The sequence below is a fragment of the Stegostoma tigrinum genome, chromosome 5, assembly GCF_030684315.1.
Source record: "Stegostoma tigrinum isolate sSteTig4 chromosome 5, sSteTig4.hap1, whole genome shotgun sequence".
Lineage (NCBI taxonomy): Eukaryota > Metazoa > Chordata > Chondrichthyes > Orectolobiformes > Stegostomatidae > Stegostoma > Stegostoma tigrinum.
Window position 1 is genome coordinate 36,685,504 of NC_081358.1, and position 19,958 is coordinate 36,705,461.

Consider the following 19,958-nt stretch of genomic DNA (forward strand, 5'->3'; position numbering starts at 1 on the left):
ATATTTGTTGACCGAACTAGGGCACAAACTGAAAAACAGTCAAAATCCCTGTGCCACAATTTATGCTCGAGGATCAGGCAAAATTGGTCTCCTCTGTAATTGGTGAACTGGGAGCATTTGTTGTGCGGCAGGAAGTTGAAATTTGTCATCAAGGATACCTCCACTGGAACCAGGGAATGTTTGGGTGGGGTACTCGGAAATTGATATTTAGTGGGTCTGGGAAACTGCGCCCCATTTCATGTGATAGCAGAAGGGGATTTTTTCCCCTATATCCTTTCTACCAGCAATAACCAAAGTAAGAGTCATAAGATCCAAATGAAATAGAAACTTCCAGAAAGCCTCTAAACAAAGAAATCATAAGGCTTTCGGGAAAAAAAGAACAAGAATTCCAAAAGAGACATCGACAGAGATTTGTCGGTCACTGAAAAGCATGTGTGTTACCGGACATTAAGTAGGTGACGGTAGGATGTTATTCTACATCAAAAGTGCAATATTAATAGAAATTATTCATTTTATCTTGATTCTATTCGGATTATCCTAAACTACAACGAATTTACATCTAGTGCTGCATATTTCTCTAAAACACATAATAAAAAACAGAAGCATTTAGACTCTTAATGTGGTACGAAGTGTGTGTTTATCTTCCTTCCCACAATTTTGTTACCTATGGATCTGAAATTTTCTTTAAGGGTAGAGAATAGATTAGAATCAGGAAGGCTAATTGTCCTTATTTCAAGGGGGTTACAGGATAAGAGCAACGAGGTCTTACTGCAACTGTACAAGGTGATGGTGAGATCCCATCTGAAGCACTGTGAGCCGTTTGATTCACTTTTTTAAGAAAAAACATCATTTCATTGGAAGCGGTTCAGTAAAGGTTCACTAGGATGAGCCCTGGTGTGGAGGGAATGTCTTAAAAAGGAAGAAACATGTTGTGATTCTACTCGCCAGAAGAAAGAATGAGAGGTGATCTCATTGAAACATGCAGGATTCTTAATGCCCAGAAGATCTTTCCCTTCATTGAGCAGTCTAAGACCAGAGGGCATAGTCTCAGGATGAAGCAGTGCCAATTTAAGACTAAAATGAGAAGGAATTTCTTCTCATTGAGAGGTGAGAGTCTTTCGAAATCCATGCCACAGAGAGCACAGGGCAGAATCCTTGTGTATATTTAAAGCTGAGATAGATAGATTCTTGATAAGTAATGGAATCAAGTGTTATGAGGAAAGTGGACATGAGGAGTATTGGATTAGCCATGATCCTATTGAATGGCTACATAGACTTGAGGGTCCAAGCAAACTACTCTTGTTCATTTTTCTTATGGTCTTAGGCTTTATGGAATCATAGGAAATAGGAGTAGGAATATGTTATTCAGCCCATTGAACCTGTTAAGTCATTTAAAGAGATCATGGCTGACCTTTAACGTATTTTCCTGTATTAACCCCAAAAGCCCCTGATGGCCTTAGTATGCAGAAATCTGTTGATTTCTGTGTTTAACATGTTCAATAATTGAGAGGCCTCTGAGGTAGAGATTTTACCACTCTCGAATTAAAAAACAAACTCTTTCTCACATCAACCTTAAATGAGTTGCCCCTTATTCTGAGTCTGGCTGCCCTTGCTCTAGACTTACCTGCTAGGCAAACATTTTACTTACATCTGAAGCACTCTGTAATAACTCTATATGTTTAAATGAGATCATCTTTCAAACTTCAGAACTCCAGTCTTTTCAATTTCTTCTCATAAAACCACCCCACCATCCCAACAATTACTTCGGTGAATCTCCATTGCATTTCACTGTGTCAAATATATCCACTTTTGGTTACAAGAGAGATGTTATCAAGGCTGTGTCCAGTTACAATAGGACATATTTACAGCCTTGTTAATAGCTTCATGGGCACTGTTATTGTGACCAATTCCATATATATTAATTAATTTTAAACTCCATTTGCTGCTGTGGACTGGGGCTGGTGATTTTTCTAATCCAATGATACGACCACTATGCCATTGTCATCTCAAAATCAAACATGGTAAATAATTATGCTAAAATATATATCGTGAGTAAATTAAACTCTTCTCCAGCCTAATTTGTAGACAGGTAAGGGTCCACACCTAGAGCATGTGGAATTGGGATTATATATTCCTGAAGTTAAGAACTGGTTAACAAGTAGAAAACAGAACAATGGAGGCTGTATTAATATTTGCCTTGTTGCATCTGCATCCTAACTTTAACTGACTCTTGGACAGGCGCATTCAGGACCCTTTAGACATTAACACTTCCCACCCTTTCACCATTTAAAAAGTAACCTGTATTTTTTTCTAGATAACAAAGTGTGGAGCTGGATGAACACAGCAGGCCAAGCAGCATCTCAGGAGCACAAAAGCTGACATTTCGGGCCTAGACCCTTCATCAGAGAGGGGGATGGGGAGAGGGTTCTGGAATAAATAGGGAGAGAGGGGGAGGCGGACCGAAAATGGAGAGAAAAGAAGATAGGTGGGGAGGAGAGTATAGGTGGGGAGGTAGGGAGGGGATAGGTCAGTCCAGGAAAGACGGACAGGTCAAGGAGGTGGGATGAGGTTAGTAGGTAGGAAATGGAGGTGCGGCTTGAGGTGGGAGGAAGGGATGGGTGAGAGGAAGAGCAGGTTAGGGAGGCAGAGACAGGCTGGGCTGGTTTTGGGATGCAGTGGGGGGAGGGGATGAGCTGGGCTGGTTGTGGGATGCGGAGGGGGAAGGGGAGATTTTGAAGCTGGTGAAGTCCACATTGATACCATTGGGCTGCAGTGTTCCCAAGCGGAATATAAGTTGCTGTTCCTGCAACCTTCGGGTGGCATCCTTGTGGCACTGCAGGAGGCCCATGATGGACATGTCATCTGAAGAATGGGATGGGGAGTTAAAATGGTTCGTGACTGGGAGGTGCAGTTGTTTATTGCGAACCGAGTAGAGGTGTTCTGCAAAGCGATCCCCAAGCCTCCGCTTGGTTTCCCCAATGTAGAGGAAGTCACACCGGGTACAATAGATACAGTATACCACATTGGCAGATGTGCAGGTGAACCTCTGCTTAATATGGAATGTGATCTTGGGGCCTGGGATGGGGGTGAGGGAGGAGGTGTGGGGGCAAGTGTAGCACTTCCTGCGGCTGCAGGGGAAGGTGCCGGGTGTGGTGGGATTGGAGGGCAGTGTGGAGCCAACAAGGGAGTCATGGAGAGAGTGGTCTCTCCGGAAAGCAGACAAGGGTGGGGATGGAAAAATGTCTTGGGTGGTGGGGTCGGATTGTGGATGGCTTCAAAATCTCCCCTTCCCCCACTGCATCCCACAACCAGCCCAGTTTGTCCCCTCCCCCCACTGCATCACACAACCAGCAAAGGCTCATCCCCTCCACCCACTGCATCCCAAAACCAGCCCAGCCTGTCTCTGCCTCCCTAATCTGTTCTTCCTCTCACCCATCCCTTCCTCCCACCTCAAGCCGCACCTCCATTTCCTACCTACTAACCTCATCCCACCTCCTTGACCTGCCCGTCTTCCCTGGACTGACCTACCTCCTCCCTACCTCCCCACCTATACTCTCCTCCCCACCTATCTTCTTTTCTCTCCATCTTCGGTCCGCCTCCCCCTCTCTCCCTATTTATTCCAGAACCCTCTCCCCATCCCCCTCTCTAATGAAGGGTCTAGGCCCGAAACGTCAGCTTTTGTTCTCCTGAGATGCTGCTTGGCCTGCTGTGTTCATCCAGCTCCACATTTTGTTATCTTGGATTCTCCAGCATCTGCAGTTCCCATTATCTCTGCATTTTTTTCTACCAAAGTGGATGGCCTTACACTTGTTCATGTTATACACCATCTGCCATATTTTGCTCATTCATGTAGCTTGTCCAAATCCCCCTAAAGCTTCCTTGTATCCTCCTCTCAATTCACGTTCCTGCCCAGTTTTGTGTGATCATTGTTATTTTAAAATGGAATCACTAAGCTGTGCATTCTGTGCAGGAGCCATCTTTCTAAAAATCACATGCTTTCAGCTGAATGTGGAATCAAAATTGGTTTAAATCTGAATGAAAAGCTTCATGAAGTTAGCTATTAAAATAATATACACTCTGGCGTAACTTTGCAGTTCAGATGTCAGCAAACAAGCTTTGCTCTTGTGATTTTTCACAACTAAACTGTCTAATTATTGTGATCGTTTCCAAGTATCCATTATACCCTGACACGAGTATATTTAGGGGAACTAGCCAATTTCCCTTGGTGGGTAAATTATAGTGAGCCTTTCTTTCTGTAATGTTGCTGCTATCAAAATCAAAAACATTTATGCTGGGAAGTGAAATGCTTTCCCAGTTCGGCAATTCAGTATCAGTACTCCCCGTTAAGGACTGACATCTAACTAAGCAGTAAAACTACCAAAAACAATGGAACCCAATCTCTAATCTCAGAAGGGAGCCACAGTTTCAGTGTGACATTTCCAGTTTTATTCCAGTTATTGATTCACAGAATTGTTACAATGCAGGAAGCTACTCTGCTCACTGTGAGCACACTGATACTGTTTAGCTCTCTGATGAAGATCATTAATTCTGTACTGCTAATAGTTTAAAAATTACAACATGATGCTGACAAATATAAAAATGGCAAGGTAATAAATCATTTTAAAGTTATGTATTAATCTTTGAATTTACGTACAATTTACAGTTACACTAACTAGAAACCTTTTACCATTAATCATGCACTGCTGAGTGATAACATTATTAACATTTCATCAGGATCTAGTTCATTAAAACAAATATATACAGTAAATTGAACAAAGATGACCATTTGTTTACTATCACGTGTGCCCAGTAAAGCGATAACAAGGTGTAGAGTTGGATGAACGCAGCAGGCCAAGCAGCATCAGAGGAGCAGGAAGGCTGACGTTTCGGGCCTAGACTCTTCTTCAGAAATTTCATCCAGCTGTCCACCTTGTTATCTCGGATTCTCCAGCATCTGCAGTTCCTACTATCTCTGCCCAGTAAAGACATGTTTTATGTATATAACTTATTAAATGCATGCTGCATTCAGTATATAATCGTATGACACTGTTGTTTCTTTTTAAATTGGAGGCATAAGGGTTTTGTAAGATGTCCACCAAGTCATCTGACTGCATCTGTACATTTGAAGAATTTGACTCTGATGCTAAATGACAAAGTCCTGACTAAAACTATCACAATCAGTTTTTTGCCTGAAACTCTTTACCAGGAAGTTCCTGACTTGAGTGAATATTCTGAAACCAAGATGGTGATTATCTTGAGCTCCCAGGGGGAATGTCTGCAAACAATAACCTAGTTTGTGATTAATCAATGTAAACCATACACTGTGCATGGAATGTCATAGGGCCAGAACAATACAGTATATGCTGAGAAATCTGGGAAAATCATCTGAGAAGACAAGCAAGGCGTATCTGGATGTCAGGAGCATTTTCCAACAGAGTTCCAGATGTCAAGATGAGACTCCCAATAGAGAGCACTGAGACACCAATTAATGGGGATTATTGTTTGTTATCAATCTCATTAACTGCAAATCTCACTTTATGATATGTATCTTCCAACTGTGCCACAGGAAGAATAGAAACACATGTCAAAAATACCAAAGTGAAAGGTGAAGTGAGTATCTAGTGACCCCATCTCACGGCATGCATTTCCAAACCACCATTTTGGATACCAGGCGCCAATGTTCCGGGGCACACTCCAGGATACCGGTTGCATGCCTGCCACACCCACATATGCTGGTATCCAATAGCTGCCAGGCTCTCTGACATATCTCCAAACCACACACAGTACACTTCTCTACTGTTGGGCTGCAATTTAGAGCACACCAGCAGCTATCAATGGGATGTTGCTGGCAGGACTAATTGCTCACAAGGGCATGCACTTAGCTCACAACTTGGACTGGGCTGCATCTTAGGGCTGTTTGGTTGTTCTCCAAGCATTAGCCGATGTTCAGAGCACCTTTGCTCCACTTTGCCGTACATGTTTTGTGCTTTGTCCTTCCACTGCAGTTTAAAGGCTGACAGCATTGATGCATTGCCTTGTTGTTCAGATCAGACACAAAGCCACAGGCAGCTTGTCATTGCTGGTCAGCAGCCATTAGCATGGAAAACATACCGCACACTTTAAAATATGTCAAAGTCTAAAGGGGAGTGGGCCTCATTGAAATCCCGGGAGATACCATCAGTCAATGACAGTAAGTCAACGAAAGCCTCCAGCATCAGTCCATGTCCTCACACACAGCCAGTTGGTGCTCTGAGCATTCAGCACCAGAACCCTCTTCATAGAGGCTGAGGAGCTAAATGTCAGGCACCTCATGATCCACCTTGGTATAGGCTGTTGTCTCTGGACAGAGAGAAATGAAGGGATTGAGCAGGGTGAAAGTGGGTGACACAGCAATTAATGCTGGTGCAGGTGGGGGAGAAGTGGTAAAGCATCTAGAGTGAATGAGTAGGCAGTGTAGAGGCCCTGCAGCGTTCATGGTGTGGGGAGATTGGGTTGCTCCGAATGAGTGAGGGAAGATGGGGCATGCAACAATGACAGTGATAGAGCATGAGCCTTGGGAGGGTGCAGGTGCAGTAGCAGACAGAAGATGCTGGCAGTTACCCTATCAGAGCAGAGAAGGTCATTGACCTCCTTATACTGCTGGGCATTCCACCAGACGCAGAGATTTCTTTAACTTGGGTAGAAACTTAACATCAGGCTAGCAGTGTCTTGTGTTGTGACCTCGTCTGGCAGTCCTAGGAGAAGAGGATTGCCCCGTCTTCAACCAGCTGGTCTGCCAGCACCTTCAGATTCCTGCCTGCATGGTGGAAAATGGCAGTGGCACGAGTGATCCAAGGGCATGTCAGGACTTGCTGGCAGTGGTGAGTATTTGCAGCTCTAATGAGTGGGAGAATCAGGCTAGCATCAGATGAGAAGGCTGCTATAAGGACATGGTAAGTCATTAATGAGGAGAGTTTAGGACAGTAGCATGAGAATTCTTACTCAAATTCATGAAGAGAGAAAAAGTAAGACTTTGCCAAAATAGTGTAGGATTCAGCCATATTTGAAAAGGGACTCATGAGAAACCAAGTGTTCCCTTTTAATATTTATGTGTTATCTGCAGTAGGACACAGAAATGGCTGTATTAGAAAGACCAGTACCATCCATTCATTAACAACTAGAGACTATAAAATACATGGCCTTCAAATCAGAAATTTACCAAAAATCCTCAGACAGCACCTTCCAAACCCACAACCACTTCCATCTAGAAGGGCAAAGGCAGCAGATGAATGGGAACACCATCACCTGCAAGCTCCCCTCCACTCACCATCCTGACTTCAAAATATATTGCCATTCCTTCAGTGTCACTGGGTCAAAATCCTCGAATTCCCTCCTTAAGGTTGTTGTGGGTCCACCTAAAGCACATGGACTGCAGCAGCTCAAAAATGCTGCTGACCACCTTCTCAAGGCCAACTAGGGGCAAGCAATAAATGCTGGACAGCCAGGGACACCCATGTCCAATGAGCGAATGAAAAAAAACCTGTTTGCCTTTAAGTCACGCATACAGTAAACCAGCCTCCTGCTAATGAGATTATAAATAATCAGCTCTGTATCCTGAAGGAAGTCCATCTCTTTGAGAGAATTCTGGAGCAACAGTGTTTCTTGTATATTCGAAAGTATTATCACCTATGGTACTTTTCAGTGAACTATTCTCTTCAACTGTATTTTTCTGTGAATGTCAGTGTATGTGTGATTGGGTGAATGAAAGATGTAGCATTAAGAATTTTGGAGTTAACATGGCAGAAAAAAAATCCTCTTTATTTACATCCACACTATTGCTGCTGATCAGCTGATGTAACATTAGTTAAGAGAATTAGCCCAAATTCCAAGGACACAATTTAAATTTGCCAGCCAGATGTTTTCTTCCAAAATGAATCAGAATGTTTGATTCATGATTAGAAAAACAAGATTTTAACTGGAACTAAACTTGGTGTACAAAGGCAACAGCCAAGTGCTCTGAGAGTAATTTCAAGAGACCAGTATATTAACATTGTAACAGGCTATTCAGCCTCTTGAACCCGATCATCATTCAATGGGATCATGGCCAATATGCTGCCTGACTCCAAACACCTGTCTTTGGCCCGTATCCCTGCTTAACAAAACAAAATCTCGGATTTAAAATTAACAACCGATCCAACATCCACTGTTATTTGTGGAAGAGAGCTCCAAATGTCTACCACCCTTGTGTGTAGAAGTGCTTCCCAACATCTCTCCTTAAGTAGTGTGGCTCTAAATTCTCAGACTATGCTGACTTATTCCAGAATCTTCAACTAATGGAAACAGTATTTTTGATAAAATTTAATTCTGAGCCATATACAAGGAATGAGGGAAGATGTCTGGGCGGACCGAATTTAGATAGCCCCTCAGGATCATAACACAGGGATATCTCACAATTGTTAAAGGTAGACGGAAGGGATTCGTTTAATTTGGGGTCATGTTTGGCACAACATCATGGGCCAAAGGGCCCACTCCTGTGCTGTGCAGTTCTATGTAGTACGAACAGAGCACCAATTTTATGCTGACTATCCATTATAGTGATGTCTGCATGCATCACCCACCAAGCTCGGTATTAATCAATTGTACTCATTACCCTTAGTATTCTTTTCAGGGCTACCTAATTGAAATCCTCCCAGACATCTCTCATTCCTTCATATTGTTACTTGCCAATACTATCTAAAGCCAACACGCACTTCTTAAAGCTAACCTGCATCTCTTAAAGGGAAGTTGTGGTTTATGGCTACTGGAGATAATGAAGACATTTAGAATAACCTTGTACCGCAAAGAACAATGGCTGAACATGGGAAAGAGCATGCACAAAGGTTTTAGGACGCAGCATAGGAATTCTTGATGAGGCAGGTTAATTGTAAGAGACATTGCTGTGTTAACAGAGCCCTCTACATGTACAACGACAGCAGGAATTGATAGCAGCAGATGTCAATACCAAGTTTTGCCAGCAAGTAAGCGGTTTAATTGACTGTAAACAACTGGTCAGTATTATTTACTGCATCTTTCATTACTACATCCCAGCGCTATTAATATCATTAACAGTACCATTAGTTTCACACACTCTTCAATTCAACACACCTCCATCCCTCACCTATCAACAATCTGTATCAATCAGGATTCATGCCTAACATGTTTACCCTCCATAGCTCACACTTTACTTTTGCCTCTTGAGGCAACATGGTCATAAGCCACAACCCATGCCTTTATTTCATTCATTCATAAGCTGTAAGCGTCACATTTATTGGCATAGGGCAGTTAAAAGTTGACCACATACAGCGTCAATCCCCATAGTTCTGCGCATTTAATTCCTTTAATTGCCAATCTTAATTCCTTTTGAAATAATTGAAAGTTGATTTGATTTGATTCATTATTGACACAGGTACCGGAGGACACCGAAGTTTAGTTTTGCGTGCAATACAGCAGATCATAACATACAAAGACACAAAGATCGATTGAACAGAGAGAGGAATACAAAGTTGCGGCTGCAGAGAAGATGTACAAAAGCAAGATCAACACAATCCTCAGTCAAGGTCAATCACATAAAAAACAATTCTTCTTCACATCTCTCCAAAATCCTGTCTCTGCATTCTCTTGTTCTTGTACCATAGTTAATGGGAAATATTTTCCCTTTTCCACCCATCTAAGCTGGTATTATCATGTCCACCTCTTTCAAATCTCCCCTCAATCTCATAGCAGAACAGGGTAATTGAATGGTGGAGCAGGCTAGAAGAGCCAAATGGCTATTCCTGCTTTTTTGTGTTCTATGCTTCCTCTAATTAAGTCTGGTGCCTGGAGCTCATCTTCTTTGGAACCATTCTGATAAATCTCCTGTGTACTCTTCCAAGGATGCTCACATCCTTCCTTTCTTCTCATTCATTGAATGTGGGTGTTGGTGGCCCAGCCAGCATTTATCGTTCATCCCTTATTGCCCAGAAGGCAGTTAAGAGTCAAGCACATTGCCGTGGGTGTGGAGACACATGTAGACCAGACCAGGTAAGAATGGCAATTTCACATTAGCGAGCCACATGAGTTTTTCACAACAATCAACAATGGTTTCATGGTCTCTTAGTTCCAAGAAGTCCAAGTCCACCATCCGCCATGATGGGATTTGAACCCAGGTCCCCAGAACATCACTTGGGTCTCTGGCTTAACAGTCCAGCAACAATACGACTAGGCCATTGCTTTCCAATGCTTTGTTAATGTTGACCAGAATACTCCGAGGAGAAAATGTCATGACAACCCAAATAATCTGAGTAAGTGGACTTGGTATCATGTCTAGAGCAATACAGAATAGTTAACAAACATTCAATGTCATTAAGCAGTTAGAGAACTGTAAAGCAGTGATTGATTTAATCACGAGGATTTGTATTCTTATTTTTATTCATTCATGGGGTCTGCTTGGGCATCATTGGCTAGGCAAACATTTATTATCTATCCATAATTGCCCTGACTAGGTTGTGGTGAGCTGACTTCTCCAACTACTGCAGTCCCTGGCATGTAGCTGATCCCAGAGAGTGGCAAGGTAGCTCAGTTGTTCGCCCTCGTAACTCGCAACACTAGGGATGTGGATTCAATTCCAGCACAAGTGACTATTTGTATAGAGTTTGCACATTCTTTCCGTGTCTATGTGGGTTTCCTTCCACAGTCCAGGGATATGCAGACTACGTGGATTAGCCATGGGAAATTAACAGTACAAAGATAATACCACTAGACCATTCCCTCCCCTGTGAGTTTATGATGGAGAATATCCATTGATGATATTACTGAAGATGGTTGTGCCAAGAACACTGCCCTGAGGAACTCTTGCTGAGTTCAAATATGACTGAGATGATGGGTCACTAACAGCTACAACCATTTTCCTTCCTACCAGATATGACTCCAATCATTGGAGCTTCCCACACCCCCTCTACTCCAATCTGATTCCCATTGACTGCAGTTTCGCTTTGGGTTCCTTGATGCCATAGCTATCAGGTTCAAACACTTCACCTGTGAAATCCATCCCTACAGTTGATGTTTGGGCCGAGGCTGTAATGGGCTTAGGAGTAGGCATCTGCCTTAGTGCGTAGGTTAGTGCAGCAAGTGAGCAAGTACAGCTTGATGGCCTTGCCCATTACTCCTTCCACCATCATGCTGAATGCAGACTGGTGGGATGGTGATTTGGCCTGCTTTTAGTTGTCAGGCCATACCTTGACAATTTGCTGATTGAGTGTCACTGTTGTAGTTGTGCTGTAACATCTTGGCTTGAGCCTCAGTGCATTCTGGAACACAAGTCATCAGTACTATTGCTGGGACATTGTTAGGATACATAATCTTTGCAGTGTTTAGTTCTTTCAGCAGTTTCTTGATATCACCACAAGATGGAACAATAGATAGGATAGTAGTTAAAATAATTGTTTGTTGAAATTATTCCAAGAGCTAACGTACAATTATGATTGCTTGACTAATATCTCAGGAGTAATTTTTAAGCTCTTAACACTTAATAGCATTATTACCTGACAATGTGCAAACTGGCCTCTCCTCTTTCATTGGTACAACTGACTTAAAACAAAACCTAAAGGCCTTTTAAATTATTGACTTAGGCCAGAAACCAGTAGACACCTCAGTCCCAAAGAACACAGAGTGGTGCTGGAGGAAAACAGTAGGCCAGGCAGCATCAGAGGAACAGGCAAGTTGATGTTTTGGGTCGGGATTTCTGAAGAAGGTTCTCAACCCAAACATTAATTTTCCTCCCTCTGGAAACTCTTCTAAGGATGCCCACCTTAAAGAAGTTACCCTCCTCCAGAGCTTGACCTGTCTGTCCTCCCTGGACCGACCTATTCCCTCCCTAACTCCCCACCTACATTCACCTTCACTGGCTCTAACCCCGCCTCTTTGACCGGTCTATCTCCTCTCAACCCATCTTCTCCTTTATCCATCTTCTATCCGCCTCCGCCTGTCTCCCTATTTATTTCAGAATCCCCTTCCCCTTCCCCATTTCTGAAGAACGGTCTCAACCCGAAACATCAAACTTTCCTGCTCCTCTGACGCTGCCTGGCCTGCTGTGTTCCTCCAGCTCCTCACTGTGCTATCTCTGACTCCAGCATCTGCAGTTCTTGCTATCTCTGACACTTCGGTCCCTCTGCATTAACAACCTCTCTTCAAAAAAAAACCCAGGATAAAATAACCTTTTTAAAGTGACAACATCAACACAAGGGCAACATTAGGATCATGTACATTTTGAAAAGGTAGCTTTTAGCAGACAGTGATCTTTACATTCACTGATAAGTCATCATTATGCATAGAGGTCTGCATGCCACCACAACAATCAGCCACGCCTTATGCCTTCTTAGTTTTAAGTTCTGGAATTCCTCGTGAATCTCTTCAAAATGCTCAATAAAATCTCTCTCTGACTGCCTTTTAGTTTTGTCTGACGACAATTCCTATAATGTGCCATGAAGGGGTTTACTGTATTAAAACTACAGTATAAATCCAAGTTGTAGGAAAGAAGAGCTGCCACATGCAGAAGAAGAATTTTTGTAAGTATGCTTTTGATATCAAATAAGTAGGACTGCCTTAAACAACTAAAACTACTTAACAATTCAACACCTTCAAGGTAATAACATTAACCCAAAATACAATCTTGATTTCTTAATAAGCATCTTACACAAGTTATCAGACTCTGACCGTAATCTTCCCAAGTCTTTCAAGTAAACTAAATTAACCAAGTGAACACTTCGCTTGCAAACTATTCTTCAGAAACCGAAAATGGAATATCCATGTATGTGGAATATTCTAACACTATGTTACTGGTGTAACAGCCCAAAGGTCAAGGAGCCAATACCACCATAGCATCAGAAATAACGGGAACTGCAGATGCCGGAGAATCCAAGATAATAAAGTGTGAAGCTGGATGAACACAGCAGGCCAAGCAGCATCTCAGCCTACCATAGCATATTGTGAGTCTAATTCAACAAATCTAATAGGCTGAATCTTACATTTTTTTTGTTCGTTGCGATTTCCATTGAGACTTCCATTTAACTTTCTTACTCTACCTTACCGAACTCACCTCATTATCTACTGAAACCCACCTCAGTGGCATATCTCACACCCAATTTCCACCCCATCTCACCACACACTGTTCCCAGAACAACTTGCCACTGCTGGTTTATCCCAGGGTCGAATAGCATCCTGAACCGCATATGTGCCTAACTGCCCCACCCTCTTTAAAAGCCCATTGTGCACCCAGACAAACAGTTCATAACATTTGCTCTGAACATGGCAGATAGGAGCAAATCAGTGGACAATTTTGCAGTCATGCTCTTGGAACTCCTGCTGAACAGCATGATGCAGAGATGGGTCTCATCGCAGCTCCAGTACATCTCTGCAGGAGTTCCGCAGGGTAGTGTCCTTGGCCCAACAATCTTCATCAGCTTCATCAATGATCTTCCCTCCTTCATAAGGTTAGAAGTTGGGATGTCTGCTGATGATTGCACAATGTTCAGGACCATTCACAACTCCTCAGATACTGAAGCCATCCATGTTCAAATGCAGCAACATCTGTACAATTTCCAGGCTTGGGCTGATACATTCACACCACACAAATGCCAGGCTATGATCATCCCAATAAGAGGCAATGTAACCACCTTCCCTTGACTTTCAATATTGTCACCCTCACTGAAAACCACACTATCCATATCCTGGGGGTTATCATTGACCAGAAACTCAACTGGACTCACCACATAGTGGTTGTAAGAGCAGGTCAGAAGCTGGGAATACTGTGGCAAGTGATTCACCTCCTGATTCCTCAAAGCCTGTCCACCATCTACAAGGCACAAGTCAGGAGTGCGGTGGATTTGCCTGGATGGGTGCAGACCCAACAACACTGAAGAACCTTGACACCATCCAGGAAAAAGCAGCCCGTTTGATTGGAACTACTTCCACAAACATCCGCTCCCTCCGCCACCGACACTCAGTAGCAGCAAAGTGTACCATCTACCAGATGCAATACAGAAATTCACCAAAGATTCTCAGGCAGCACCTTCCAAACCCACAACCACTTCCATCTAGAAGGACAGGGCAAGATATAAATTGGAATAACACCACCTGGAATTTCCCCTCCAAACCAATCACCATCCTGGCTTGGAAATATATTGTGCTTCTTCCACTATCACTGGATCTGAATCCTGGAATTCCCTCCCTAATAGCATTGTGCGTCAACCTACAGCAGGTGGACTGCAGAGGTTCCATTGGGCTGCTTACCACCACCTTCTCAAAGACAACTAGATATGGGGAATTAGTGCTGGTCAGCCAGCAATGCCCACAACCCATAAATGAGTAGAAAAAAACATCTTGACTGAAGCCTGCTGACAATCATGGCTTCTTGCCTTTGTGTATGCTAAACCACATGGCAATAACAAAGTAACACAAGTCTGGCTGAGGTGGCCAAGTGCACAAAGGCCAGCATGGGCTCAGTGTGATTGAGCACTATGAGAACACACAAACAGCACAGAGGTGCCCAGCCTGGACCAGTCCTTGAGCCTGGTGCATGCCCCTATCGTGCTTGAGAATGACAATGAGAGTCACTGGTGCAGTACTGAAATGCAGAAGTGTATTGTAAGTTGACCAGCGTAGTGATGGTTTCTTAGGGGCTGTTCCGTATCAGCCAGAAATATTACGGGATATGGGATACATTTGGCTGGTGCCCATGAAGTGTACCTTGACATGTTGGTACCCAGTTTCTAATATGAATGTCTTTCAGAGCAAACAGTGAGCTGAAGACACCTGTTACTTGATCTGATTTCCATTGTCCAGATGTCTCAACATCTACATTATTTTGTGTGTCTTGTAAAATAAAAAGTTAAAATCTTCTTTAATTTGCTGCTGTCTAGTAAGAAATTACAATACAGCTTGTAAAAAGCAATGACACAATATCAAGATTGCTGACTTCTTCTTGTACAATTCTCACACATCTCACCGCAGCTCATGTAACTCAGACCCCTACATGATTCGGCTCGATTTCCAGGATCAAAGATGCAGAGGTGAAGAGATCCAGGATAGTTACAGGATTGTTACAGGAATTAAACTTGAGACTTTCCTGGTGACTGTTAATTTTGTCCTAGATTATAGTTTTCAAATGTTTTCAATTCAGCACTGAGGGTAAATTAGCCTTAGTTGCTGAGTTTATTAGCGCGTTTGAGCATGCATGTCACTGTTTAAGACTTGATAGAAAGAAGGCTACGATATTTAAAAAGGCTGTTGTTTCATGTAGTCATGTAAAGAGTTTCATGTGCTCATTCAGTTGTAAGCAACACCATTCGATTTGAAGGAGAGAGATCATCAATCTGTTCCCTGCAGCAGAGAACATTTTAGGGCTGCGGCTTTTGAATCACGCAGACTTTCTCTGTAATGTCTGGAGTATGAGTGCTGAAGCTGCTAAACAAGAGGATGGATCACTAAATCCTTAACTTGTTCACACATTACAGGAATAGCACAAGAAACCATTATTTGCTCTTCCACACTCCATCTTTCCTTTACAGAAGTTATGGTTTCTCCAAAATACTTCCATGCTGGCCTGTGCTGAATGCTGTGTGGAAGTATACTTTGCAATATGCCTGTCTAGATACACATTCAATGACATTCAATAATTTTGTCGAATCTTCAGCAAAATTCCACACCTGTGTGATAAACCTTTAACCATGCTTTGTCCTACTGAAACAAAGTTGTTAGCAAAGTGGTTCTCTGAATTATTCACATGCCAAGAGCTAACATTAGGCCCTCAGTTCCCCCTCTGAGACGAAATAAAAATGATGTCATACAAATTTTAAAAACAGCAGATACTTACAATTTCAGCAGCATAGGTGGTGTAATTTCTAGTGTCCTCTAGTCCAACGATAGCAAGACCATATGTAATTCACCCTGGGCATTGGGAAGGTTTAACACTTCCTATTTTAATTAGTTTAATTACCAAGCTGTACTGCAGACTTGCTCTGTGAGCAAGATAAATAAAACCAACACATTTCCCCGCTAAAGAATTAGAGAATTCAAAGCTCTCTGTTTCACTCCTTCTCGGGATGTCTACAATTGCAAAAGAGGCAGCATATCGTCCCTTGATGGCACTCTGAGCCAATGAAATAATTATACAGCTCTGATCTGTAACCTAATTGTCTACATTCAGTTTAGCAGCACTGCCTTTTATGAAAGAGAGGAAGGAGCTAAAATTGCTGATGTATGCTCAGCTCTCCATGCTTTAACATTGTTTCAAACAAACCAAGGCAGAAAGGAATGTACTGTTCCAGCCTTCACTGTTCTGCACTGTAACATTAATAAAATCAGCTGCGAAATGTTTAACAAGAACACTTGAAAGAAAGGCCTTTGAACTCATTAATCATTAATTAAGGGGGATTATGTGAAATATGATTGATCATCTCAGAAATGTAGGCCAATGTATGTAAACCATCCACATGGATTAGCAATAAGAAGAGGAATTGCTAGAGAAACTCAGCAGGCCACTTTCAGAAAGCTCACTGGACCTGAAAAGGCAAATTTGCTTTCTCTGCACAGATTCTGCCAAACCTGCTAAATTTCTCCAGCAGTTCCTCTTTTTGTTTCAGATTTCCAGCACCCACAGTTCTTTTTTTTTTGGTCACATGAATTAGCAGTTGTTTAAAGAGAAGGTTTCAGCAAGAAGCCTGAACAGGAGCTAGCTTGCATTAGGCTAAGTGTCCCCATGGCAGGATTCCTAAAAGTACTGTCTGCATATAAAATATTGAATCACAATCATAATGTGATCGGATAACACTAAACCATGACTCTGGATCTAGAGTAGTGGGTTTTAACTGATGGTCTCACCAGACAAGGCGAGAAGCATGCTGTAAGTTCTCTGGAGCCTCAGTGTCGGTTATTGAAGGCAATTTCTGCTGACTTTTATCACCATGCATGTGCAGGAGAAGGGAAGCCACTGAGTTAAGTAGCCTGTGTGCGTTCATACTGAAAAAGTTAGGAACTACTGATTTTGAGGAGGCAACTATGATTTTACAGAAAGAGCTGGCAAATTAAGCTTAAAACAAGGTACAAGGTAGTCAACAAAGAAAATAGAATTTGAATCATATTAATCGGATGAAATACTCCCCTATTACCTGGATGGGTGCAGCTCCAACAACACTCAAGATGCTTGATATCATCCAGGACAAAGCAACTCACTTGATTGGCACCACATCCGCAAACATCCACTCCCTCTACCACTGATGCACAGTAACTGCAGTGCATACTATCTACAAGATGCACTGCATCAAAGACCCTCAGACAGCACCTTCCAAACGTATGACCACTTCCATCTAGAAGGTCAAAGGCAGCAGATAAATTGGAACACCACCACCTGAAAGTTCCCTTCCAAGCCACTCACCATCCAGTCTTGGAAATGTATTGCCGTTCCTCCACTATCATTGGGTCTGAATCTTGGAATTCCCTCCCTAATAGCATTGTGGGTCAACCTACAGCAGGTAGACTGAGATAATGGGAACTGCAGATGCTGGAGATTCCAAGATAATAAAATGTGAGGCTGGATGAACACAGCAGGCCAAGCAGCATCTCAGGAGCACAAAAGCTGACGTTTCGGGCCTAGACCCTTCATCAGAGAGGGGGATGGGGGGAGGGAACTGGAATAAATAGGGAGAGAGGGGGAGGCGGACCGAAGATGGAGAGTAAAGAAGATAGGTGGAGAGAGTGTAGGTGGGGAGGTAGGGAGGGGATAGGTCAGTCCAGGGAAGACGGACAGGTCAAGGAGGTGGGATGAGGTTAGTAGGTAGCGGGGGGTGCGGCTTGGGGTGGGAGGAAGGGATGGGTGAGAGGAAGAACCGGTTAGGGAGGCAGAGACCGGTTGGACTGGTTTTGGGATGCAGTGGGTGGGGGGGAAGAGCTGGGCTGGTTGTGTGGTGCAGTGGGGGGAGGGGACGAACTGGGCTGGTTGAGGGATGCAGTAGGGGAAGGGGAGATTTTGAAACTGGTGAAGTCCACATTGATACCATATGGCTGCAGGGTTCCCAGGCGGAATATGAGTTGCTGTTCCTGCAACCTTCGGGTGGCATCATTGTGGCAGTGCAGGAGGCCTGCACTGCATCCACTGTACCCGGTGCGGCTTCCTCTACATTGGGGAAACCAAGCGGAGGCTTGGGGACCGCTTTGCAGAACACCTCCGCTCAGTTCGCAAAAAACAACTGCACCTCCCAGTCGCAAACCATTTCCACTCCCCCTCCCATTCTCTTGATGACATGTCCATCATGGGCCTCCTGCACTGCCACAATGATGCCACCCGAAGGTATCAATGTGGACTTCACCAGTTTCAAAATCTCCCCTTCCCCTACTGCATCCCTCAACCAGCCCAGTTCGTCCCCTCCCCCCACTGCACCACACAACCAGCCCAGCTCTTCCCCCCCACCCACTGCATCCCAAAACCAGTCCAACCGGTCTCTGCCTCCCTAACCGGTTCTTCCTCTCACCCATCCCTTCCTCCCACCCCAAGCCGCACCCCCCGCTACCTACTAACCTCATCCCACCTCCTTGACCTGTCCGTCTTCCCTGGACTGACCTATCCCCTCCCTACCTCCCCACCTACACTCTCTCCACCTATCTTCTTTACTCTCCATCTTCGGTCCGCCTCCCCCTCTCTCCCTATTTATTCCAGTTCCCTCCCCCCATCCCCCTCTCTGATGAAGGGTCTAGGCCCGAAACGTCAGCTTTTGTGCTCCTGAGATGCTGCTTGGCCTGCTGTGTTCATCCAGCCTCACATTTTATTATCTAGCAGGTAGACTGCAGTGGTTCAAGAAGGCAGCTCAACACCACCTTCTCAAAGGCAACTAGGTATGGGCAATAAGTACTGGTCAGCCAGGAATGCCCACATCCTACAAATGAGTAAGAAAAAATCATCAAATCAATCAATTTCCAATTGCTTAATAAAATTTTTAAAAATGTTATAACACAGGGAAAGGAACATCATTTATTGTTAAACATCAAAGTAACAGCATTAGTTAGGTTAGGATTGGGGTTATTATTAGAGTGTGTTTAGTCTGGTCTCAACACAGGACAAGGTGGTTCTGATTTATTTTTCTTTATTTCTTCTTTCAGTCTGAGGGTTCAGGGTAAATCATTTAGGAAGGAGATGAGGAGACATTTCTTCGCCCAAAGAGTGGTAAGCCTGTGGAATTCATTACCGCAGGAAATATTTGATGCCAAAATATTGAATGTATTCAAGAGGCAACTAGATATAGCACTTGGGGCAAATGGAATTAAAGTTTTTGGGGAAAAAGCAGGATTAGGCCATTGAATTAGACAATCAGCCATGATTGTGAAGAATGGGGGAGCAAGCTCAAAGGGACAAATGGCCTCTTTCTGCTCCTATCTTCTATGTTTCTATATCTGAAAGTGCTATCACTCATAATCAATCACATTTTTCCATCACAGAATCACTGTTAATTTTTTTTTTGTTTTTAACTGTTAACCATTATTAGTAAATGACCAATTATAGGCAATGCAAACCGTCTGAAGGTGAAGGGGAGGTGGAGGCAGCATGAAAGGGTTAAATCAAACTGTATTTGCAAGGGTAAATAAAACAGTTTACTCCCTACAAAATGTGAAGCCAGAACGCTGGGTATGCATTTACTGAAAGAACCACAGTGGGAGGCTGAAGGGCGAGGGACTGTTGCACCCACGCATATAGAACACAATGGATTAACAAGCCAACACCTTAACCTCTTGGACATCTTGTTGTAACGCCTGTAACCAATTAGATATTTCCATGCAAAGCCTGTTAAAAGTAATGCAAGCTGTTAAAAGTAAGGCAGAGGTAGGGAGAGTGGGAAAGGACTAAATCCAAATGGAGTTAGAAGAGAAGATAAAGCACTGTAATCACACGATATCCGCGTCTCTCTAAAGGCATCAAG